Source organism: Natrix helvetica, assembly GCF_964273705.1.
Source record: "Natrix helvetica genome assembly, chromosome: 1".
Lineage (NCBI taxonomy): Eukaryota > Metazoa > Chordata > Lepidosauria > Squamata > Natricidae > Natrix > Natrix helvetica.
Genome location: NC_138548.1, coordinates 11,391,214 through 11,416,744, shown reverse-complemented (window position 1 = coordinate 11,416,744; position 25,531 = coordinate 11,391,214). Strand labels below are relative to the sequence as shown.

At 48.2% G+C, this 25,531-nt stretch overlaps 2 protein-coding genes across 2 annotated transcripts in view; one reads left to right on the top strand and one right to left on the bottom strand.

The window, feature by feature from the left end:
- Window positions 1-25,531, bottom strand: part of STK11 (serine/threonine kinase 11) — a 608,695-nt gene that overhangs the window by 227,070 nt on the left and 356,094 nt on the right. The window lies entirely within an intron of this gene.
- Window positions 18,387-25,531, top strand: part of MIDN (midnolin) — a 46,746-nt gene continuing 39,601 nt past the window's right edge. Inside the window, exon 1 of the mRNA XM_081959299.1 lies at window positions 18,387-18,780. The gene's annotated coding sequence lies outside the window, so the exon portion shown is untranslated. The remainder of the gene's footprint in view (window positions 18,781-25,531) is intronic.

Sequence of the window (25,531 nt, the reverse complement as noted above, 5' to 3'; positions counted from 1 at the left end):
TCACATTCAGCAAAGCCTGGGAAAGAGTCTTTCAAAGGAATATTTATGACTACAGAACTTATCTAGCTTGGAAAGCTGCCACGTAAATATTTTCCCAAATGAGGTGCTGTGCAAGGAAAGACTGGGCACAGAGCAGTGGTGGGTTTCCAAATTTTTTACTACCGATCCTCCCTCCCCCCCCCTCTCTCTCTCTCTCGTGTGCATGACGAGGCAGGTGGGCGGAGCCTCCTGCCACCGCTAAAACCAGTTTGCCCAATCCGGGCCGAACTGGGAGCAACCCACCTCTGGCACAGAGTCTCTGAGATTCACGGACAGATCTTCACACTCCTGAAATGAATCTAACGACTGAATGAATGAATTGTATCCTGCAAAAGCCCACTTCCCTTTCGCTCCTGTTTCATGTCCTATGGGAGGGGCCAATCACCTTCCACCTGTGACTTTATTCCCAAGTCAACCCTGATTTCTGAGATCTTCTTGTCTTCTGGCAGCTCTGCGCATGTGCACACTGGGAACAGGCTCCAGCTGTTCCTCTGCCTCACTGCTGACTGCCTCTGCAGGCACCTGATCATTGCCAGACGGCCTCGGCCCCATCTCTGCCTCCGATGCAGAGCCCTCGTCCGAGCCTTCCCCAGACTCCAGAACTGGCCCATGCTCCTCCCCAACCTCCTCACTGTCTGCTGGAAGGCCACAAGAAGTGTAGGGTTTCCTGCCTGAACAGAGAGGTGGACTAGAAGGCCTCCAAGATCCCTTCCAAGTCTGTTATTCTGTTAAGGATATTTCGAGGTACATCAGGTAGCAGAAAGAGTTTGGGGATAGCAAGGCAAGAATCCAGTCAGAGCAACAACAAGCATTCAGAACTCATTTTCTCTTGAAATCATGTCAGTCTCCACCTAGCCTGCTTCTCTCCTCTGCCTCTGCCTGGGGAGAGCAAATCCCTAAAAATATAATCCGCTGATATTGCAGCTCCTGTCTTTTTATGATACCTTTAACTTGTCGGTGGGAGCAAGTGATACATTGAACTGGCCTCTGGGGGTATCATTCAGAAGAGCTGGGTATTTCCCACACTCACAACCCTTAATCTTAGGATAAAGATCCTTGTTTCTTAATTAGGGATGCAGCAGCTCTGGACTCAGCTTGCTCAAAATGTATTAAGAACAAAGTTTGGGTCCTGATTTCTAACAAGGAGCTGGAAAATCCAGGACAATAGTGACACATTCTCCAGCCTAATGTTTTTCAACCTTGGCAACTTTAAGATATATGCAATTCGACTCCCAGAATTCCCCAGAGTCCAAGTACACATATCTTAAACTTGCCAAGGTTGAAAAAAACTGCTCCAGCCGTAGTAGATGAGTGCAAGTTTTCCAGGAATTTAAAAGGCAGTGAAGGACAGTGGTCTTCTGGGAAAGAAATACTCTCGACTCCATGGATAGCAAAAAGAATTCTTTCACTAAAAGCCAAGCGGTTACAATAAAGCAAAGCCTGATCTGAGGTTTCGCGTGCGAAGGTTTCCTAGTTAACTTTCCCCTTTGTGTTCCTCCACCCCTCTCCCCGTTCTCTCCCAACCAGTGATGTGCGGTGAGGTTTATGGCTGGTGAGGCTGGTGACGTCATTAGGAAGGCGGGGAATGGGAACACGTGTGCTGGAGGCTGAGGCTGCCTCAGCCTCCAGCACACGTGATCCCATTCCCCGCCTTCCTGAGCGTGCTCCGCCGGCTCGCGCTCCGCGGTCCCCAACAGCAGCTGCTTTTCAGTGCTTTTCTGTGCATCTGGCGTTTAGGACAACCTGCTATCTATCTAAATGCCAGACGCGCAGAAAAGTACTGAAAAGCACTTCGCCTCCAAGCCACTTCGTCTTGATGACGTCGCCGCAGCAGCTGGAGGCGGCCAGATGAGGTAGCCAGAGCGGCGCTGAGGCAGTCCTGGCGGACGAAAGAGCGAACGAGCGAGCGATGGAGGATCAGGCAGCCTGATCCTCGGTCGCTCGCCCACCGGACTGCCTCGGCGCCACTCTGGCTACCTCCGTCCGTCCGCACCTGGCAGCTGCGGTGATGTCATCAAGACGAAGTCCAGCAGAGGCAGAAATGTTGTCAGCGCTCTCGGACTTCGTCTTGATGACAAAGCCACGAAAGTGACTGGGGAATGACGAGAACCTTCCTGCCTCTGCTGGACTTCGTGCACTCCTCGCGATTGCAATATACGTCCAGAAGCGGCTTTTGTGGCTAATGGGGTTTGGGCTTCCAGCCCAACAGCCCCTGCTACATCTGGACCTCTATTGCAGTCGCGAGGAGCGCACAAAGTACAGCGGAGGCAGTAAGGTCATTGGCGCTTCCGAGAACCCTCCTGCCTCCGCCGGTTGCCCAGCTGGCACCGCCCCACGCGGGCACCTCCTCCTCCTCCTCCCTCCTCTTCACTCCCCAAAGGCTCTTCTCCTTACCGAAGCTTAGCGGTAGCTGTGTAAAAGGGATGGGAGGAAATATATATTATTATTATATATTATATATTATTTCATGATGAGAGGTGAGGCTCTGCCTCCCCTGACTGCAGGTCCCTGCTCCCAACTGTCCAGTTACATTTGAAGATGATGTTTTGGTAACCCTCCCTGCAAAGGTGGGCTAGCTGCCCCCAGCTCCTTCCCACTGTAATTCATGGCAAAGCAGGAGCAAAAGGAATTCATGGCAAACCAGCATCTAGCAAAGCAGAGCAGGAGCGAAAGGAAGACAGCATCATTTCAGATCGCAAGATGGTGGAGGCCAGTGAATTAGCTGAAGCAAATCAGCTTGGAGGTATTTGCAGGGAAGAAGCAAAGGGCCCAGAAATCTAGATCCTGATCTGAGAACAACTAAAAAGCTGGAGAATTCCAGTAGAGAATCACGAGTCAACTTTGTGGGAGAATTCTTTTTTTTTTAATTTTTAATTTTTTGGCCCAGCGTCACCGGTGCCGAGTAACGCAGCCTGGTTCTCGAGCTGCCTTTTCGCCTGGGACCTCTGTGATCCCGAGGCCAGCGTGGTCGCGCTGAGCTGGCAGGTGTAGGTGAAACTCAGCCCAGCCCAGGAATTGCTGGAGGTGTGCTGCAAATCAGGATGCGCCGCTGTCGGCTTTCGCAAAGCAACGAGTGGGAGACTTTGAAAGCAAGCTGGAAAGGCTTCTCGTGGCAATCCACACAGGGAAGGGATCGTGGGAGGCACCAAGCTAGCAATAGCTGTGGGGAGGGGGGGGGAGCCACAGGTCAGGGCTGAGGGTGGGGTACCTGCAGGCCCCACAGGCAGGAAGGATGCCTGAGCAATGACGTTCCTTTTGTGATAAACTAAGCAGGTCGGAATGCTTTGCGTACCGTAAAACGTTTGCCAACTTTCTCTCGTCCAGGTGTGTGTGGATGACAGCTCCCAAGACAACCACTCAAGGACAAGGGAAAGCTGGCTTATAAAACCAAACTGGGTGTGTTTACTTCTGGGGTTTTGCACAAATCAGAGTGTTCCTAATGTGCTGCTCCAACGGATAAAAGCCAAGTGTGTGTGGAGATTCTCAATCAACCATGTCGCGGTTGTCCCAAAGGGGCTTTCCTCCTCCCCCCTCCCCTCAAAGGCAACTGGACTTTCTTGGTTTTGCTCTTTGAAAACGTTTCGCTTCTCGTCCAGGAAGCTTCTTCAGTTCTACAACCAGAGGTGGGTTGCTCCTGTTTCGGCCCAGATTGGGCAAACTGGTAATGGCGGCAGGGTGAGGCTCCGCCCACCTGCCGGACGCTTCTGAGCATGTGCGAAACAATAATACAGTAGTAGAGTTGGAAGGGACCTTGGAGGTCTACTAGTCCAACCCCCTGCCTAGGCAGGAAACCCTATACCGTTCCAGACAAATGGCTATCCAACATCTTCTTAAAGACTTCCGGTGTTGGGGCATTCACAACTTCTGGAGGCAACTTCTGTTCCACTGATTAATTGTTCTCACTGTCAGGAAATTTCTCCTCAGTTCTAAGTTGCTTCTCTCCTTGATTAGTGTCCACCCATTGCTTCTTTTCTACAGTAGTAAAACGGTAGTAAAAATAGTGTGTGCCACCACTGTCTACAACACTCCACACAATCAATTGTAGAACTGAAGAAGCTTCTTGGGGATGGGAAGCGAAGGAAGTGAAATGTTTTCACAGGAAAAAACCGCTAAGGAAGTCCAGTTGCCTTTTGGGGGGGGGGGGAGGATCTTTGGGATAAAAGCCGAGATACGCTTTGTCTCAAAATGCCAAATATGGACCAGCAGACTGATTGTTTTGCATGTAAATCTCTTCTCCCACCCCCGTTTTCCTCCTTGGAGGAGGGGGACGGCAACGTTTTCCTGTTGTGAAGATTACCGGAACTCACAACCCTTGGGTGATCGTGTTGCAGAAATGCAATGTTAGGGGATTGAGGCTGGCGAAGCCTTCCTTCACTGTGTGTTTTTAGAAACCTAGTTGGCCCTTTCTTCTACAGTCTGAAGGTGCATGGACTTCAACTCCCCGAATGGCTGGGGAATTCTGGGAGTTAAAGTCCATGCAACTTCAAATTGCCAAGGTTGAGAAACGCTGTTCTAGATCAGGGGTCTCCCACCTTGGCAACTTTAAGGCTTGTGGACTACTGGCTGAGGAACTCTGGGAGTTGAAGTCTACAAGTCTTAAAGTTGCCAAGGTGGGAGACCCCTGTTGTAGACGAGCAGTCCGTGAGAAAATTTTGGTGGCCTGCAGGAAAACTAATTTGCATTTTTTATACTGCACTAAATCAGGAGTCCTCAAACTACGCTCCCTGGGCTGGATACCTATAATGAACGCTTGTGTTGCTGCAGAGAGTCTCCCTCTTTGGGGTCCTTTTGTGCGGGTCGAAGGGGGGAAGAAATTCCAACTTGGGGTCTGCTTCAGCCTCCTGGTGCAGGGCTTTGGGCGAAGGCTGGAGGGAAGCGCCGCTGGTGGAAAAGAGCCGGAGGGCCTCATTCTAATGCGACTGCATCATGGCCTGGAACTGGCTGACCATCTCAGCCCGCTGAGCCTCCAGGTGCCGGTAGCTGGTTTTGCCCTCCCGCAGGTCTTCCCTCTGCTTGGAAAGCCTATGCTCCTAGTCCTCAGTGAGGTGCTTCTGCTGAGCATCCTTCTCGGCCAGGTCCAATTTGAACTGAGCCATTTGTTTTGCCAACTGTTTCTTGTGGTGGCTGTGTAGCTCCAACAATTGCTTCCTGTTGGGGCCCTAAGGAGTCTAGGTGGGCAGGGGAGGAGTGGCTGGGAGGGGAGGGGCAAGTAGAAGACGGTGAGGCACCCCTCTATGTGAGTGACATTGAGTTGGCCACACCCACCCAGTCATGTGACCACCTAGCCACGCCCACCCAACTGGTCATTATATTAGTGGTCCACGGGATTTAACATGATAAATGTAGCGGTCCCCGAGGTCCGAAAAGTTTGGGGACCCCTGGTTCTAGATGATGCTGGGGTCCAGCTCCCATCAGTCTTACCCCTGTGGTTTGGACAGATGGGAATTGTAGTCTGATCCCTGCTTCGGAGGTAAAAGCAGGGCAGGGCAGGGCAGGGAAGAAACAGGACGCATCGTTGTTGCACAGACATGTTAGAGATCTTCTGTGAGAAAACACAAGCAAGACAAGAGGCTGTTTTGCGGGAGAGCTATCCGGCTGTTTTAAATTTTCCTGTCCCACCTTTTGTTCCGCAGCTCAGTGCTGCTTGATTCTAGTTTCTCCATAAACCCAACCCTGCGAGGCAGACAGAGTAGAAAAATGGGGAACAGATGACCTACAAGGTCCCTTCCAACTCTGGTGCTCTACATTCAATATTCTATATTCAGGGAGCTTTCAAATGGCTGAGGTAGAACTAGAACTCCCGACTCGTAGTTCAGCCCCTTCTCCACTACACCTGATTGGCTCTTGAACTGAGGGACAGGGGGCCCAGCCACTCAGCTTCTGGAAATGAGGTAGGACTAGAACCCAGGTCTTTCTACTCCTAATCCATCCCCTAACCCACTACACCTATTAGTTCTTGAGCTCAGAGGGAGGGACTGACCAAATTTAACCAATCAGCTTCCAGGGATGAGGGAGGGCTAGACATGGATTTTCCCCTCTTAATCCAATCATCGTTCCCACTACGCCTGACTGGCTCTAGTACTGAGTGGGCGGGGCCCAGAGTCAGCCAATCAGCTTCTGGAAATGAGGTAGGACTAGAACAGTGGTGGGTTCCAGAACCCGGTGCAACCGGTACGGTGCAACGGGGTCTGGCGTCCACCACATGAACGCATGCGTCCTTACCTCCTGCAGCGTCCCACGACACGTCCGCGACACTCCAGCTGCTCAGTGGAGCATTACGAAGGTGCGGTGCGCTCTGTGCGAGGAAGCACCGAAGAGCTCAAATACTGATAAGGACAGCGGGTGGTTGGGTGGGCCCTCTGGAGCACCGTACTGGAACAATACCCGGTCTCCCGGCAGGCACCGGTGGGGCATACTGCCTGCAACCCACCACTGGACTAGAACCCAGGTCCTTCCACTCCTAATCCCACCCCTCCTCCCCTACACCTATTAGCTCTTGAGCTGAGAGGGAGGGACTGGCCAAATTCCTCCAATCAGCATCCAGGGATGTGGGCAGGCTAGAACTGGATTTCCCCCTCCTAGTCCAGTCATCTTTCCCACTACACCTGATTGGCTCTTGTACCGAGGAGGCGGGATCATCATGGAGAAACCTGTCTTCCATTTTATAACTATAACTCAGCCTGGATTTACGGTCATGGCAGGCAGTTGTTAAGCAGATCGCCATGTGACCGCTCCAGATTTTGCAACTCTTTTTGCGGCAGTCATTAAGTGAACGGCAGTGGTCATTAAATGAATCTGTTTGATCCAATGGGCTTTTTTTTCTTTGGGATGGAAAATGGAAATAAATGCCGGAAACATCCCCCAAAATGCCAAAAATCATGTCACCACAGGAGTCTACAAACAGCCATAAATGCGAGCTGGTTGCTGCATGCCCAAAATATAATCATGTGACTGCAGGAAGAATGTATGTGTGCGCCCTTTGGAACTCGATAGCTGGGCCCTAAGTACCTTTTGGGGAGTCTGTGTGACTTCAAACGGTCACTCGGCACCAGGTCGTTAAGCGAGGACTGCCTACATGGGGTCCCCAGGAGACGACGACGACGACTTCACGGCACATAGTCAATCTAAAACCCTGTAACGGAAAGGAATCTCAGCTCCAATTTTTAACCATACAAATTGGAGGCAAACGGTAATGGCCTTCGGTCAAATGGAAGTCCGAATAACACAAACTCTGATGACAACGACATTGACAATGGACACGCTAACCTCTATACAATTTCTTTTGTTATTTATTGTTGGCTAATGATGCACGTGTGGCTTCTCTTCGCCTCCATCTAAAATTATCCCCTGGGATTTCTTAGTGGTGCCTCATCCACATCCAGCCACGTCTGACTCTGCTTAAATTTGGGAGATCACTCAAGGCCAAACATCCACCTACTACTTTGGAACCGAAGCGGAGAGGCGAGTCTATTTCTTCCTCCCGCCCACGGATCTGTACCTTTGCGTTGCCTACCTCTGCAGGAACCATTCTCCTTTTCTAGGAAGGGTGACAGCGGGCAGCCGAAGAGGTGACGCGGGCAGGGCCGTGCCACCTACCTTGGGCGAGACCAAAAATTGTTTGCCTGCAGTGCAAGGGGGATGGGGGGGAGGAAGGGAGATTTTTCCATTTTTCTTTTTCTTCAAAACCATCTTTTGTACCACAGGCGGTCCTCGACTTACAACGGTTCATTGAGTGACCATTTGAAGTTACAGGGGCATGGGAAAAAAGGGACTTAGCGACTGTTTTTTTTTTCCCACCCTTAAGGAGGCATCTCCGTGGTCCTGTGATCAAAGCTGGCACCTGGCATGTATTTATTTTTTTGAAAATTTTTTATTGTTTGAATTAAACAAAAAACACACACACAAAAAAAAATCATTCTTCATTACATCTTCCAGAAAGCATGTTAATTGGTTACAAATAAATTTCGTGCGTTACTACCACAATCATTCTTTATACTTCATTCATATTGGATTGTACATTTTAAATCAAAGATCTTTATGTATTTTACCATCAATGTACCATCATTCTCATTTAACTATAATTGTTTAAACGTGCTTTTATCTAGAATTATTTATATTTAAAGACACAACCACATGCTGGCATTCATTAGCTGTTTCTGTGAACCTCAGGCTTATACCCAATTGCTTTCACCAATGCCAACACATATAAAATCATTAAACATTATCCATTAACATTTCATTATTGTTATTGTAGTTATCTAACATATTTATAATAAATCTAGACATAAATTTATTAATAGAATTTTTCACCCTTAAGGAGGCATCTCCGTGGTCCTGTGATCAAAGCTGGCACCTGGCATGTATTTATGATGGTTGCAACATTGGGCGGTCATGAGATCACATTTTGAGATGTTGGATGAAATGTCCTTCTGGGTTCAGCTCCAAGTGGGGAAAAAGACACTGGAAATATAGAGGCTGCTTGGGAAGATGGTTTAACGGTGGACAGGATGCCATGGCTTGAGCCATGGGGGATCACATGCTTCCAGATGTTGGGTGAAGAAGAAAAGAGAGTGAGAGGCTGAAAGTCCCTGGTTTTATGCCCTCTCTGGCCTTTGATCTTCAGCTTGTATTCTGATTGGTTGTCAGGCTCCCATGGGGCCATGCAGGGGCAACTCTGTAGGCTGTGATTTGAGTCCAAGTTTGATTGCCTTGCTGGCTGATGTTAATTTTCCCAGGTGCCTTGTGGTGAGTTTCTGTAGAAGGCTAATCCTATTTTTGTTGTGTAGAGTAGACTAGCTCAGGCTTTAATGGCCCGTTGAGAGAGGTGGGACGGGGACAGGAAGCTGCAGGGAGCGATTTTGCCTTTAAAAACATGTTTCTCCCTTTTCACCTCCAGGGAAATATAATATTCTGCCTTTTTAATATTTCCAGGATGTTTCACTTTTCTCGGGGAGGGGTGGGTTTTAACTTCCTACAGCGACAAGCAAAGTCAATGGGGAAGCCAGATTCATTTAACAGTGAACGGGTTGCTGACTTAACAACTGCGGTGATTCACTTCACAGCTGTGGCAGGAAAGGTGTCAAAATGGTGCAAAATTCACTTTACAGATGTCTCGCTTAGCGAGAGAAATTTTGGGCTCTGTTGTGGTCGTAAATCAAGGACTAAGCTATATATGGCAGCCACCGTGGGGTGATCAAAGCTGTGTCTATTATGACCACACCCTGATTAATTACATTTATTTTATTGTCCTTGTCGCAGGAGGCAGCCAAGGCTGTGTGAATTTGAGGGAGGTTTGGAGGCCGTCTAGTCAAATTCAGCATGGAAAAGGGACAGGAAGCTGTTAGTCACAGCTCAGCATGTGAGAAAGCTATTAGCATTCTCTGTGAAGCCTCTCCAGTGACTAAGACTGGTTTACTCCTCAGAGTTCCAGTAAAGAGAGAGGCCATCCAGTCTGGAGATATAGTGTGATCGAGATCCTATCTTGGGTCTCAATCGCTTCCCAGAGGTGACCTTCTTTTAAAAGGCACAAACAGATTGCATCAGGGCCTCTGAGCATGCACAGAGAGCCATTCCCACACCGCTGTGTAAACACTGTCTAATAATAAAGATGTCAGGCCTCGAAGCCATCTTTTGGATTGGGCCTTCAGGCTTGCCACAACATATGAAGAACAGTTGCAGGAACTGGGTATGTCTAGTTTAATAGAAAGAAGGACTAGGGGAGACATGATAGCAGTCTTCCAATATCTCAGGGGTTGCCACAAAGAAGAGGGAGTCAAGCTATTCTCCAAGGCACCTGAGGGTAGAACAAGAAGCAATGGGTGGAAACTAATCAAGGAGAGAAGCAACTTAGAACTGAGGAGAAACTTCCTGACAGTTGGAACAATTAATCAGTGGAATAACTTGCCTCCAGAAGTTGTGAATGCCCCAACACTGGAAGTCTTTAAGAAGATGTTGGATAGCCATTTGTCTGAAGCAGTATAGGGTTTCCTGCCTAGGCAGGGGGTTGGACTAGAAGACCTCCAAGGTCCCTTTGAACTCTGCTATTATATTGCATTGTATAAATATTGCTGTGGGAAACTGAGAGGGGGGATTATATGGAGTGGGGTAGATATAGTTAAAAAAAATATTCCTGTCAGGTTTCCTAAAAATGCCCTAATTGATTCATGAGTATCGAGACAAGTTTCAATACAAAACTTGTCATTTATCAGGAGCACCATAGGCAAGATCTTTTCACAGTCATATCTAAGCTTTGTTTGAGTTGTAGCTGAACTTTACTCCTGTTCCTTCCCTCCCCTCAGTCTGTGTCATAAATCACATTTCCCTATGAGATGCACCTCTCCCAAGCCTGCTGCAGTAATCAGAGATCCGAGTTCAGCCGACAGTATGTGTGGAATCCCCCATCCCCCCACTTCTCTCACTAGGACAGTTAGGAGTTAACAATTCCTTTCTCAGAGAGTCAAGGTCATTCTGCTCTACAACCTGAGGGGTGTGACTGGTAGGCATCTCCAGTTGGGATGGTGCCTGATTGAGCCATGTGGGTGCTGGGCAGGGACTTGAACTTTTGTTTGGGTGGGAAAACCTGGAAGCTTTCAAATTCGGGTTTTCCCAGATGTGCCAATATGACATCTTAATAATATTGAACTTTGGGGAATCTCAAGCCTCATTAGTTGGGGGCATTACTTGAACCCTAGTTCTCAACTTACGACCACCATTGACCCCCAAATTTCTGTGGCTAAGCAAGACGGGTTTATAATGACTTTTGCCCCCATTTTATGACGTTTCTCGCCACAGTTGCTAAGCAAATCATTGCAATTGTTAAAATTAGTAACACCGTTGTTACTAATAGATTTTGCTTGTCAGAAGGTCGCAAAAGGGGATCACGTGGGCACTGCAACCGTCATAAATATGAACCACTTGCCAAGCATCAGAGTTTTGATCACATGACCACGGGGAGGCTGCAACCGTTGTATGTATGAAAATCAGTCAAAAGTCACTTTATCAGTGCCGTTGTAACTTTGGTCAGTAAACATTGTAAGTCGAGGACTACCTGTGTAAACAGTATGCAAGGCCCAACATTTCAACTATCTTTCTCTTTAATTTCAAAGGTTTAAATACTTGAAGTAGAGGGGATGCCTTGTGGTCCTCAACCTATGGCCATTCATTCAGTAGTTCAGGGTTTCAAATAGCATCCAAAATTAAATCAGAGTTCGAGGCAAAGCATTCCTCAAAGTTCCAATTGATTAAGAGAGCCATGTTGGCACATCTGAGAAAACCCGAATCTGAAAGCTTCCCGGTTTTCCCCTCCCAGTTGAAAGTCCAAGATCTTGCCCCCACACCCACCAGTCCATCCCATGGTCCAATCTCCCACTGCCGTGCTGGCAGTTCCACCCATCTAGTTCTGGTAAGGTGCAGAGGTGCAAAGGCAAAGGATGACCTTGGATTTCTGGAAAGAATTTTGTTATGGCTACGTATCATCTAACCCCATACAATCCTCCCTCCCATTTTCCCACAATAGAAAATGCATAGTAGAATAACAGAAAGTGTGACAGGCCAAAGAGCCAAAAGAAAATATGGCTGCAGACCTGACACAGTGACAGTCTGAAGATATGATAGTGCTGAATCGATTTAGGACTGGTACTCGAAATTCTGGCCATTGCAGTACCTTCTGTGTCATGTGAATGAAATCCAGGTGCTTTGCAAACCACTTACAACCACTTGCAGCATGCTGTAGTCACATAGTCAAAATTTGTGGCCTTCCTTACTGGTTTTTCCCAAACAAAGTCAATGAGAAACTGGCTTTCTGATTTTAATTTAATTTTTAAATTGTTTATACTTTTTGTAATTTTTTTTTTTTAGTAGATCCTGGTAGTTCTTGCCTTATGACCACAATTTGGAACAGTTTCGATTGCTAAGCAAGGTGGTTGTTAAATGAATCATGCCCAAATTTTCCAACCTTTTTTTGCCACAGTTGTTAAGTGAATCATATGATCATTGATTTTATTTAGATTTCATTTTCCTGGCCTCCAAGATCATCGCAGATGAGGACTGCAACCAAGAAATTAAAAGAGGCTTGCTCCTGGGGAGGAAAGCGATAGCAAATCTAGACAATATACTAAAAAGCAGAGACATCACCCTGCCTACAAAAGTGTGTATAGTCAAGGCTATGGTTTTCCTAGTTGCAATGTGTGGCTGTGAAGGTCGGACTATAAGGAAGGCTGAGCACCAAAGAATGGAGGCCTTTGAACTCTGGTGCTGGAGAAGATTCCTGCACTGAGTCCCTTGGACCGCAAGGCCATCCAACCGGTCAGTCCTAGAGGAGATCAACCCTGAGGGCTCTTTAGAAGGCCAGATCCTGAAGAGGAAACTCAAACACTTTGACCACCTAATGAGAAGGAAGGAGTCCCTGGAAAAGAGCCTCATGCTGGGAACGATGGAGGGCAAAAGAAAGAAGAGGACGACAGAGAATGAGGGGAATGGATGGAGTCACCGAATCAGTCGGCATGAGCTTAAATGGACTCCAGAGGATGGTAGAGGACAGGAAGGCCTGGAGGAACGTTGTCCATGGGGTTGCGATGGGTCAGACATGACTTCGCAACTAACAACAACATGGTCATTGAGTAAATCCAGCTTACACCCCCCTCCCCCATTGGCTTTCCTTATCAGAAGCTGGCTTGGATGGTCAAAAATGGCAAACAAATTCATATTTGTATCATATTCTCATACAGAAAATTCTTCAAGTGAATATAAAGATAAAACCAGACACTTTTCTTTTGGGCTTAATGGAAAAGGAAAAAAATTGTGGAACTTTGATGCTATACACGTTGGACCAAGGGTGGGTTGCTGCCAGCGTTACTCCCAGTTTGGGGAGTTCTAGGTTGCTTCTCTCCTTGATTAGTTTCCACCCATTGCTTCTTGTTCTACCCTCAGGTGCCTTGGAGAACAGTTTGACTCCCTCCGCTTTGGGGCAGCCCCAGAGATACTGGAAGACTGCTCTCATGTCTCCCCTAGTCCTTCTTTCTCTTAAACTAGACATACCCAGTTCCTGCAACCGTTCTTCATACGTTTTAGCCTCCAGTCCCCTAATCATCTAGGTAACCTTCCCAGAGCCTTCTTTAGCTTGTCCACCCTCCCTTCCCAGGACGTCAGGAGAGCCAAATTCAGGGCACAGCCCAAGTACAAAAGTGCAACTAGTCAAAGGTGGCATTTTGTAAGTGTGTGTGTCTGTGTGTGTGTGTTGGTTTTGCTAGCACAGGCAGCAGCCGCAGCAGGGCAGCTATCAATTCATGTGGGGTTAAAAGGGACTGGGAGTCCTTATCCAAACACTGCTGTTTGCCCTGTTCCACCCCACCCAAAACGTTTTGGAATATTCCGCTGGTTGTTTTGAAACCCTGGGTGAATCCAAAAGCAAAGAAAAAAGGGAGGGAAAGCCGACCTTTGCCAGCTGAGTCACGGGCCACAAGGACATCTCTGAAGGCAGAAGTCAGCAGAGACACCCGGGGATGGATGCTGCCACAATCCAGTGCTCCGTAAAGCTATGATTGCGTGTGCTTATTAGATCTCTGTTGGCGGGACGCAACGCAGGTAGTCCTCGACTTGCGACCACAACGGAGCCCCAAATTTCCGTTGTTAAATGAGAGATTTGTTGAGTCTTGGCCCGTTGTACGCCCTTCCTTGCCACAGTTGTGAATCACTGCAGCTGATAAGTTAGGAACCTGATTGTTAAGTGAATCTGGCATCCTCATTGACTTTGCTTATGAGCAGGTCACAAATGGGAATCACATGACCCTGGGACACAGCAACGGTCATAAATGTGAAACAGTTGCCAAGCATCTGAATTTTGATTACAGGTCGCAGCCAAGGTCATAACTGGGGGGGAAAACGGTCCCGTCACTTTTTTTCTTTCTTCCTTTAAAAAAAAAATAGTTTTATTAAACATTTTAACCTTTAAAAACAGAAAAGAACAACAACAAGAAGTGCAGGAAAAACAAGACACACGTAACAATATAAAATAGTTCTACAGGCTTCTGTATCGGCTTACATATTTAGCTTTTATAGTTCTCTACTCTACATTGCCTTCCTAGCGGTTTTCACATCTGTAATAGTGTAATAACCGTTGTACTCATAGTGGTAGCAATAATAATTTGTTCATATCACCATTATAGTTACATTATGGTCAATGCTTTAAGTTTGATAGCAATTAGTAACTTTGGTTAATTTTTATTCAATACTACCTTATCTTTTGGTGTATAAGATGCACCTTTTTCTCTCAAAAAAGAGGCTGAAAATCTGGGTGTGTCTTATAGGCTGAATACAGAGGGCAGGAGCCACAGCAGAGAAGGCCTTGCTCCCGGTCCCGGCCAGCTGGAGTAATCGGCCTGACAGGACCCACAGAATGCCTCCTCTGACGGTACGGCTGGGAGTTAAAAACTGCCTTGTATAGCAATGGAAATTCTGGTCATAAGGCTGAGTCATGTAGTCATAAATCAAGGACTGCCTGTGCTATGTTTGTATATGGGTTAGATTAAGTTACACGGTAAAGGACAGAATTCATTCTATTTTAATATTATGTGAATCTTTTTTCTTCCTTTTAACCTCTCTGGGGTATAAAAAAAAGCTAGAGTGTGCGATCACTGTTGTGTCATAACAACTTACTATTTTGGTTACATTTGATGAATAATAACATTAAAATAGAAAACAAGAAAAAATACAAGGAGAAAATGGCACCAAGGCTGGCATTTGCAATTTTACCGGGTCAAAGAACAACGTGTGGCCTTTGTCATAAGTCTCACAAAAATGAGGCCGACAGAATATTAAATTTAATACCATTTCATTGACACTTGGATTGTGGCCTTCTCTTCCCCTAGATGTTACGATTCGCATCCTCACTTTTTAATATTTGGGAATTTTTCTAAGAGGTGTTTTTAAATGTAGGTAGTCCTCAACTTATGATGGGTCATTTAGGGTGCTTACAATCTGGATCTGAAATTTTGGCAGTTGTGGACAAGTGACCAAATTTCAGGCATAATAGGGCTTCCTTTGCCATTTGTAGCATCCTGCAGTCACATGATCACATTTTACGACGATTTTGCTGAAAACTGGCACTTCCGGTTTCCTGCCAAACCATGCTCAGAGTGGACTATGGGTTCACTTAATGACTGCAGCATTTGCTTAACAACTGATGCAAAGAAAGTTTGTAAAATTAAGTAACGCATTAAAGTGACTAACTCATTTGACAATCGCCATGATTTATGACCATAATGGGCAGGTTCCATTACGGCAGTGTTTCTCAAACTTGGCGACTTTAAGTCCTGTGGACTTCAACTCCCAGAATTCCCCAGCCAGCTAGGGGGATTCTGGGAGTTGAAGTCCACAGGACTTAAAGTCGCCAAGTTTGAGAAACACTGCATTACGGTCGTACGTATGTCAAGGACTACCGATATGCATTTTGAGACCAGAATGAAAATTGATACCCGAGTCCTCTATACAGTGAATTTCCTTGGGTGAATGGTGCCATTTTTTTAATGTTTATAACGTTATGCCAGTTATTGCAATTTAATGGGCTGATATGTTTGATTTTTTTTTTATTGGTTGATGTATTATTGTATAGGTATACGTCACCTCCTGAGAACCATGAAAGCATTTGGAAGAAATTAAATAAAAACAAATGGAGATAAGAGTTGATAAGGATTACTCTCCAGTCGCATTTAAATAATTCCCTTCTATCTAGGAATGTCCATAAGGACAAAAAAGTCAAGATGGCAGCCGTGACCATAATTGATAATAATTTTTTTTTTACTCTCTCCCACAAATGCCCCTCATCTCCACTAGGGGCAGCAAAGACCCCTGGCAAACTCTTAACTTCCCTCTAGTGGCGATCTCGAGTTTTACTTTACATTTTATTTTATTTTTCTCAGTGATGATATTGATGTTTGTTTATTTATTTATTTATTTATTTATTTTTCCTATCCCAATTATTTCTAAACCTCCCATCTCCCTCCCAGCTGAGATAGGGTGATAGGTGAACTCAGCTGACGGTGGTGTAGCCAATAAACTAGGCGGAGGGATGCGGGGCCCCTTCAGGATGCAGCCCAAGTTTTGGAAAGATCTGCTGAAGTGACCCCTTCCATTGGCAAGACTGTGTAAGGTCAAAAATAGCTCCAGCCTTGGATTATACCCATTCACATAGCCCAGTGATGGCTAACCTTTTTGTCCTTGTGTGCCGAAAGTGTATGCACGCTCATAATAGTGCGTGTGTGTGCGTGCCCAAACCCATAATACAATGTGTGCATGACCCCCTGCGACCGTGCACTCCCCCTGCACCCCCCCCCTGCATGAGCGCACGACCCCTCCCCCTGCACCCCGTTTTGGGCCTAGCAGGCCTCCATGAAGCCTTCTGGGACCAAAAAAACGGGCGCGGGAGGGAACGGGAGGCGCACTGCCCCCCCCCATCCCCATGTATTCCTACGCTGTTACAGGCCTTATGTCTGCCTTGTATGCAACTTTATTCCTCTCTAGCGTTCATCTCTTGTTCAGCGATGCGTTTCCTGCCTCTCTAGGATTTACCTCTATCTGCTCCTGTGAGGCACTTCCTGTTCCTGTTGGATGTATATAGTTATATTCTCCATAGCTTGTATAGTATTTTAACTGCGTTTTGATTAAACAACATGTGCTGCGGAGACCCCAAAACCAGCTGGCCGGTGGGAGGCCTGCACACATGCATGCACGGTGAAGCTCAGCTGGCAGAGAGGCCTCCGCGTGCCAAAGGTTCGCCATCACGGATGTAGCCCTTTCCTGAGACACTGATAGCCTCACATCCTGGTTGGCTGCCTTCACACAACTCTCTTCTATACCTATTTACCCCGTGGGGAAGCACACTGTCTACTATCCAGCCCACCAAGCCAGGAACTAAACTCGCAACAGCCTGTTGCACAAACCCATCTGCAGCCCACCGGCTCCAGGGCGTTGTGTGAATGCCGCCACGGTCTTCAAACGCTTCTTCTTGCCCACGGAAGAGCGAGCCTGGGAGCGTTTCCCAGGCTGCTTGGCTTGCCTCTCCAAGTCTCGCTTTGCAACCCTAATAGGGTCGGGGAAAGCCAAGGCTGAGCTGGCCATCCCACAACAAGCCCTGACGGGCGGAAAGAGGCGATCGGGTGTCACCGCCATGCCCAGGGCGATCACGGACTTTATGCCCTCCTGCCCCTAATCTCCAAGCCTCACTTTGCGACCTTAAAGGGGTGGGGGAAAGCCAAGGCTGGCAGGCCATCCCGCAAAAGCCCCAGTGATTGGAGCTGCAAAAAGGAGGAAAGGGACCGATTGGGTGATACCACCGTTCCTGGGGGTGAACTACACACTTTACCCCTCCCGCCCCATATCTCTTCACTTTGCAACCTTAGGGGTCGGGGAAAGCCTAAGGCTGGCTGGCCATCCAGCAAAAACTCACGACGGGCGGAAAGAAGCGATGGGGGGGGGGGGTGCGGAGGCACCGTCGTGCCCAGGGCGATCACAGACTTTATGCCCTCCTGCCTCTGGTCTCAAGCCTCGCTTTGCGACCTTAAGGGGTCAGGGAAAGGCAAAGCTGAGCCGGCCATCCCGCAAAAGCCCCGTCGGGCGGAGCTACAAAAGTGGGGGAGAGGGGAAGCGATCGGGTCCCGCCGCCATGCCCGGGGCTAACCCTAACCCCTCCCGCCCCCTAATCTCCGAGTCCCGCTTTGCGACCTTAAGGAGTCGGGGAAAGCCTTAAGGCTGAGCCGACCATCCCGCAAAAGCCCCGGGCATCGGAGCTGCAAAGAGGAGGAAAGGGGGCGATCGGGTGCCGCCTCCGTGCCCGGGGTGAACGCACCCTTTACCCCTCCCGCCCCCTAATCTCCAAGCTTCACTTTGCGACCTTAAGGGGTAGGGGAAAGCCTTAAGGCTGAGCCGACCATCCCTCAAAAACCACGGCTGCAGGAGCTGCAAAAGGGAGGAAAAGACGTGGTCGGGTTGCGTGCCCGGGGCGATCGCGGACTTCACCCACTCCCCACCCCCCTCTCCCCTCCCCTCCCCCCAACTCCGGCTCGTAGCGCAAGCCGCCCCAGGCCTCGCTTTGGGCGCCCGCGAGCGCCGCCGCCGCCGCCTGAGCCGGCGAGGTTGGCGAGCGTGACGTCAGCGGGCAAATCCCACTGCTGACTTTGCAGCCTCGCTTTGCCCCATCATCCCCCCCCGCGTCTCTCCCCCCCCCCCCGCCTTCTCTTGACTTGGATCTTTTTTTTTTCTCCCTCTCCTCCTCCTCCTCCTTCGCAAGCCCCACCCAGCCCCGTGTGACTCTCCTGTGCGTGCGCGCGCGCGCGCGCGGGCCCGCGCGTGTGGGATATATTTAAAAAAAAACTTTTTGGAGCGCCTCCCTGAACATTAAAAAAGCCACCGGGCGGGCAGCAGCGGACACCTTTGTCGAACCGGGCAGCGCAGGCGGCGGCCGCTGCTGCTGCTGCTGCTGCTTGAAGAGCGAGAGATCCTCGCCTTCCCTCCTGCCTGCCTGCCGCTGTTTTCCCACGACCGATCGATCACCCGGGTTGGCTCTCTCCTTCCTCCCGTTTTACGGATCTTTTGCCGGCGCTTCCAGAGCTCCCGTCTTGGCCGGAGCGAGGATACTCTTCCCCCCCTTCGATTTCATTTCTGCCTAGAGGACATTTCGGATTGTCGATTATTCCAAGTTTCTTAAAATTCCTGTTTTGTTGGGATTCGGGATCGGTTTTGACGGCATCGGTGAGTCCCCTTGGAAGCGCCTCGGAGTTGCCCAAAAGGGACCCTCGGGGCGGGGGAACGCGAGTCCCTTGTAACTTGGGTTATAGCCCGGCTTGGGTTCCCACGTTACGCGGAGTAGAGCGCGGGGCCAGCTTTCCCGTGGGAAGCAAAGCGATCGGGTCGGAACCAGCTTTGATACGGTACATGATCGGGGTTTCTTTGGGGTTTTTTTTTCTCTCTCTGGTCTTTCTTTTACTTCGGAGTAAATCCCGCTCAACCCACTAAAGCCGAGCGGTGAGTAGTAGTAGAAACTCCAAAACTCCTTCCCCAAAACTGTTTTAAACCATAACCTGGATTAAGGGCACTTTACGTTGGAGTAGAGCCGCTTCCTCTTGAGATCTCTTTTGTCCCGCCGAAGGCTTGCTGGCAAGATCGAGAGAAATCGTTCTCACGATAATAAATCGGGCGCTGCTGGAAAGAAGCAGGTTAAAAAAAAAAACCACCACCAAAGATCGGTCATAGCTAACCTTTGTATCTTTAGGGTGGCAACTGCTTGGGAGAGTTAGATCCAGTTTATTGTCCCGGGGAGGATTCAATCCGGATTAAGCAAGCCTAGCATCATAAGGGAAGGGCTCTCTTAGGAGGTGACTCCATCCGGGGAGCTTTATTCCCATCGAATTAATATAGAATTAGGTCTGCGGGTTAAGAAGGGAAAAATTATATACTGCTTTTCTCTTCCTTTTTAATCCAAGAAAGATTCCCCCCAACAACACCCTTTTCGAGGGAAGAAGAAAAAAATCAGTCCAATGGCCCCAGATGTGGGATTTCGGAGAATGGGGAGCATGACAAGTGAACAAAGCTTTATGTGTTCTCCTCTCCAGCCTTTGTGGGGGGGGGGGGGAAGCTTTTATTTTGTTCTCAACCAGACAGATGCTCTCTCTGAACCAAACTTTATGGTTTGATTTGAACTCATTCGAAATAATATGTTCCCTGCTTTAATTGAACGGAATCTGGCTACCTTAGGAGAGGAGAGGTTGGCATTTTAAGTCCATCTGGCTGGACTTTTCTTTCTTAGCCTTCCTTGATTCTCCTCTGTGTAGTACCTGCAAATATCTGTAAGGAGGTTAGGAGCCTTTCCTGAACTACCAATTTGCTGGGGTGAAGGAAAGAAAAAAAAAGGGGGAAAAAAAAGGCCTGCTCCAGTTAGAACTGAAGAAGTTTCTTGGATGAGAAGTGAAAGGTTTTCAAGGGGGAAACCCCCCCTCCCCAAAGAAAATCAGGTTCCTTTTTAAATCTGGATGATTTAAGAATCTCCATGGACTTTTAGCCTGCTTTGAAGGACCCCTGTCAAAAAAGAGCATCTCTGGGGTTTGTGGTTTGGATGCCCTGCTCACTTTTCCAACCCTTCCCGATCCATTCCTGAAATATCGTAAGGACTTAAGATGCTTCTTTTTATTTATTTTTTTACAAAACTCCCCTGTCCTGATTTTTGGGGAAGCATTTAGACAAGTTAAGAGAAGCAGGAATGACAGTCCTATATTTTTCCTTTCTCCTGTCCTAGAGAGAAAGGCAAGATAACACAGATGGGGGGGGGGGGGAAACATAATATATATATTATCCGGAATGCCATGTCTGTTGGGGAGAACCTGTGTCTCCCTTTGAGGGAATCCCATTCTTTTATCCGCTTTTTTTTCTGCCCAAAGACAAGGCAAGCACCCTCCCTTGGAGAGGTGGGGCAGGCAGCTTCTGCTGAGCCCTTCCACCTCCCATTGATTTTTGCCCACGTCGGCAGGATCTGACTTAATCCCACCCTGTCCCCTTTTTCTTTGTTGCATTGTCAGGATCTCTTCCGTTCATCCTTAGTTCCCCCACAAAAAAAAACCCTCCTGTGGGAAAAACTGATCCCTGCTCTTCTGTCCCAGCTTTCTCTCTCTCTCTCTCTCTCCGTTTTCAGGCTTCCCAGAAACTCCATGATATGGTGGGAGTACGGCGTGGGTGACCAGAGTCCAATGCCTCCTTCTAGGCAAATAGATTAACACACACACATATGAATTGCGATATTCTCCCGCATGGCTTCTGACCTGGAAACCTTGGGTGTTGTGCAAGCTTCTTTTGCTTACTCTCTGATGAGAGAGATGTGGTACTCTGAATCTGCTCAGAGAGACGGACGGTGACTTTAATTCTCCCCAATTCAGGAGCCGGAAAGAATTAACTTTGGGGACCGGAACTGGTTCCGATGATGCGGGATCCAGTCTGGGTCGGTCACCTCGGGGACCAGAGGTTTAGTCTTCCAAGCTTTCGGATTCCGGCTGGAGCCCATCCTCTGGGGACTTCTCTCTCCCTAGAATATGTGAAGGTTGGAAGCAAAACCTCTGGTCCTGGTGATGGATCCAGATTGGATCCCGGGACATTTGTTTGCCTTCGTTCATGAGGTTTAGATTCGTGGGCAGGGAGGCCATCTTTCAGAAAGCTGCTCCTCCCCTCCTCTTCCTCCTCTTCCTCTCCCACCCACCCACCCCCATTTAAACCCTCCCCACCTAGGGATGGCCTTCCATATCCTGCTCTGCTCTGCCTCTGGGCTGCTGCTACTTTTCTTTTCCTCCTCCCAGTCGCCGCTTCACTGGCCACCCACTTGGGTGTCCTTGGGGACGCTTGGGAGGGGTTTGCCTTCCTAAATGGAAGAAAGGGGAGGGAGGACAGTTTGGGTGGCGACCCCCAGCTCCTCTCCGAAATCCCGGAAAGCCGGGGTGGAGATGGGAGGCAGCATCATTTGGTGCTTGGGGAGAGGAGGCTGCTGGAAGTGGGAAGGTGGGTGAATCCAAAGATGTGTCACTGAAGCATTCAGAAAATTAAACTCGGCCACGCGCAACGCCCTGTGCATTGGCAAAGGCTGGCGAGGTGGGGGGGAAGAGGGGGAAGGAAGGAATCTCAGGCCATCAGAGCTTGCCTGCCTGAGTCACACAGGTCTTGAGCCCTTTTGTGCCCGCATGGAATATTGCTTCAGCGTTTGCAATGCCCCAGTTTAAAAGGGGAGGTTTTCCATATGCAAAATGTTGGCTTGTAAGGAGGGCCCAGAACTCCTGTGTAGGGGGGGGGGGAGGCAGACTGCTTTCCTTTGAGGAATGGGTAGAGATGCATTGGAAAGCCACCTTCCAGATTCCAGATCCTGCCACCTGAGTTGTTCAGAGTAAGGTTGCAGGGGCCTGTGAAACAAAAAAGCCATTTTTTTTTCTTCCTGATTCTCAAAGAATTGTGGATTTGGTGAGGCACACAGGCAAACTTTGGGCTTCTTGGATTATTCCTGTGCCACCATCTTCAGCATTGAGTCTTTTCTCACTCCCTAAACCCCTGTTTCTGCATCTGAGTTTGTAGATCTGGGTTTATGGCATTGAATCTGCCAGCCCGTTGATGCAAGGACTCTGAAAACTCCCGAATGTGGAGTGTAGCCCCTCTGAATTAAAAGAAGGAAAACAGGAATAGCGCTACCGATTTGCAAATGGCAGAGGGCTTTTCCCCTTTCTCTCTTTTTGCCTTTGCTTTGACACCTCTGCCCCTATTTTGTCTGGAGGATGGCCTGGAGAGAGGGGATAAACACCCACCCGCTTCGTAGGGCTCTGTGGGGCAGAGAACATTTAGTTGACTTTATTTTTCCTTGGTTTGAAAACAAATGGCCGCTTCGGCTTGCAGGCTTAAACTGTTGGTGCGGAAGGGTGGTGTGTGAGCTTGCAGCCCTGTCCACCCCATCTCACTTGGAAAAAATGCAGCGGGGCTGGAAAATTTCCAAACTAGTTTTGCAGGCCAGGGGAAGGGTACGCAGGCAAGCCTTCTGGCATTTTGAACGGGGACTCTTTCTCCTTTCCTTTAAAACAGGAGTGGGTGCTCCCACGGGGGGACCTGCAGATGACACACGGAAAAAGGCCCTTGCTTCCAAAGGAAAGGGGAGGGAATGGGAATTTCCTCCATGGAAGATTATGTTGAATTAAAAAGTCAGCTGCAATTAATACGCCCTCCACACACCCAGACAGGCTGAATCCTGTTCTTTTCCCTGGCCGGTTCAAACTTACAAGGTCAGTTTGGAAGCAGACACTTCCCAAGCTTTGGGGTATCCCAAACACTGAAAAAGAAGCAAAACCTTTGATTGCCCTAACTAAGGAGCCCCCAAACTTGGCAACTTTAAAGCTCTGCTGGCTGGAGAATTCTGGGAGTTGAAGTCCACAAGTCTTAAAGTTGCCAAGTTTGAACTTCTGCCATAAGTTGTAGGGCAAAATTTTGGGGTGCCTCTCTTCTGGGGGAGTAGCATTGCCTTCCGTGCAAATGAAGGAGGAATAATAGTTGTTATTCACCCTTTGGCCTTGGGGAGGGTCACTTTAACCGCACACTTCCCTTTGGCTTATTCCTTCCTGTGCCACTTTTTTAAGGGGCGGGGGCTCATACAACCAAAGACCGCAGTGGCTAAACCGCAGGTAGAGGTAGACCACAACTCACAGTCCCAATTGGGATCCCAATGTCCATTGCTAAGCAAGGTGGGGGTTAAGAGAATCGCACCTGATTTACAACCTTCCCACCCCCCACTGTTATTAAGTGAACCATTGCAGTTGTTAAGTGAATCATGCGGTCGTTAAGCAAATCCGGCTTCCTCTATTGAATTGGAAGCCGGCTGGGAAGGTTGCAAACAGTGACCACGTATGGTAAATAGATACTGGTTTCCAAACTCCCAAATTTTGATCACGTGATTGTGAGGATGCTGCGACGGTTGTAAGTGTGAGGACCGGTCTGAAGTCCCTTTTTTTCCGGGGCTTGGAACGTTGAACGGTTGCTAAATGGTTATTAAGTCTGGGATTAGCTGTATCTTTCCAGTGTTAGAGGATGCTATGAACAAGAGCGTTGCTTGTTTTCATCTTAAGACTGGTTGTCTGAAATGCTCTTTGCAGGGAGGCGGAGAAAGAGAAAATATTTCTGTCTTTCCAGAAATTTGAAATTAGTTTCAGACCGCAATCTAATTCCAAAGCCCATCCTGGGCTTTCAGACAAACCGACAGGAAAGGTTGCAGTTTAATATGGGGGCAATCATGATATTACTCACTGACAGCCCCCCCCCCCCAAAGCTTCTCCCCTCACCCCCACCCCCATCTCCATCCTCAAACCATTCACCTCCTTGGATTCTCTTTCACTCAATCCTATTGTTCCCCAACCATTTGGGTTTCCCCCAGCAGAGGGCGCTCTTGCTTTGCTGACTCATTCTTGATAATACCCCTGTTACCTTCCACACTTTAAAGGGGCCACGTTCATACAGAATATCTGTAGTGAGATTAGCCTGGAAAGCAAGCTGAAGCCCTATAATACTAATGCTCAATCTTGGCAATTTTTAAGAGATGGGGACTTCAACTCCCAGAATCAACTCGCCATGGGGAATTGGCTGTGTAGCTGGCCATTCGGGGGAATTCTGGGAGTTGAAGTCCACACCTCTTAAAGTATCCTAAGGTGGACAAACATTTGGCTTTTTGCAATAGAAACAGAATCAGTCCCTTCAACGCTCATTCTAGGCCTGCTGTCTGTTCTTAGTCCCAGTTGCAATGGATGGCTGTGAAGGTTGGACCATAAGGAAGGCTGAGCGCCAAAGAATGGAGGCCTTTGAACTCTGGTGCTGGAGAAGACTCCTGCGAGTCCCTTGGACTGCAAGGCCATCCAACCGGTCAGTCCTAGAGGAGATCAACCCTGACTGCTCTTTAGAAGGCCGGATCCTGAAGAGGAAACTCAAAGACTTTGGCCACCTAATGAGAAGGAAGGACTCACTGGAGAAGAGCCTCATGCTGGGAAAGATGGAGGGCAAAAGAAGAAGAAGGGGACAACAGAGAATGAGGGGGCTGGATGGAGTCCCCGAAGCAGTCGGCGTGAGCTTAAATGGACTCCGGAGGAATGTAGAGGACAGGAAGGCCTGGAGGAACGTTGTCCATGGGGTCATGATGGGTCGAACACAACTTCACAAATAAGAACAACAAAGACAAAAGACCTAACTTAAGCTTTCATTGCATTCTCAAAGCACTAATAATGGTCAGAGAAATCAGATCTGGGGTTTTTTTGTGTCCGTCCAACCCAAATTATCCTTCCATTGATGGCCTAAAGATAAACTAGAAGCAAAGCTGGCTGAGGAATTCTGGGAGTTGAAGTCCACAAGTCTTAAAAGTGGCCAAGGTTGGAGTCCTCTGATCTATAATCCATCAAAAGTTTATTCTGTTGTTATTTTTTCTTGTTTAGCTTTCAACGTTCACAAGACTATTGTTTGTTTGTTTTTTACCTCGTGGTGACTTGTCTAGAAAGCCTTTTCCAAGATAAAATCTCTTGGAGGGGATGTGGTTCACACGTCACTTTTTTAAGCAGGAACGAACAAACCCACAGTATGACTTGCTTTAAAACAGAAATCCAGCTATGATTTCCCTGGTCTCTTTTTTTTTAACTTTGTGTGCATCTTTTTACCCTCTGTCACTATCTGAAAGTGGTCTAATTCTCGATTCAGCCCCAGAGAAGCCCAAAAGTCTGCATATAGATTGTTGGAGGCTATATGATAACTCTGTAAACCGCTTAGAAAAGCGAGAACATTTTGGTAGCCCGCAGAAAAACCTTTGCATTTTTGCCTTTTTCATATTGCACTAAATCAGGGATCCTCAAACTACCCCTGGGCTGGGTAGGGCCCGCTGAAGCAATTACTCCTGAAGGACCCCATCCCGTCCCTAATTCATATTAGTGTCCATGGGATTTAAAATTACGAATTTAGT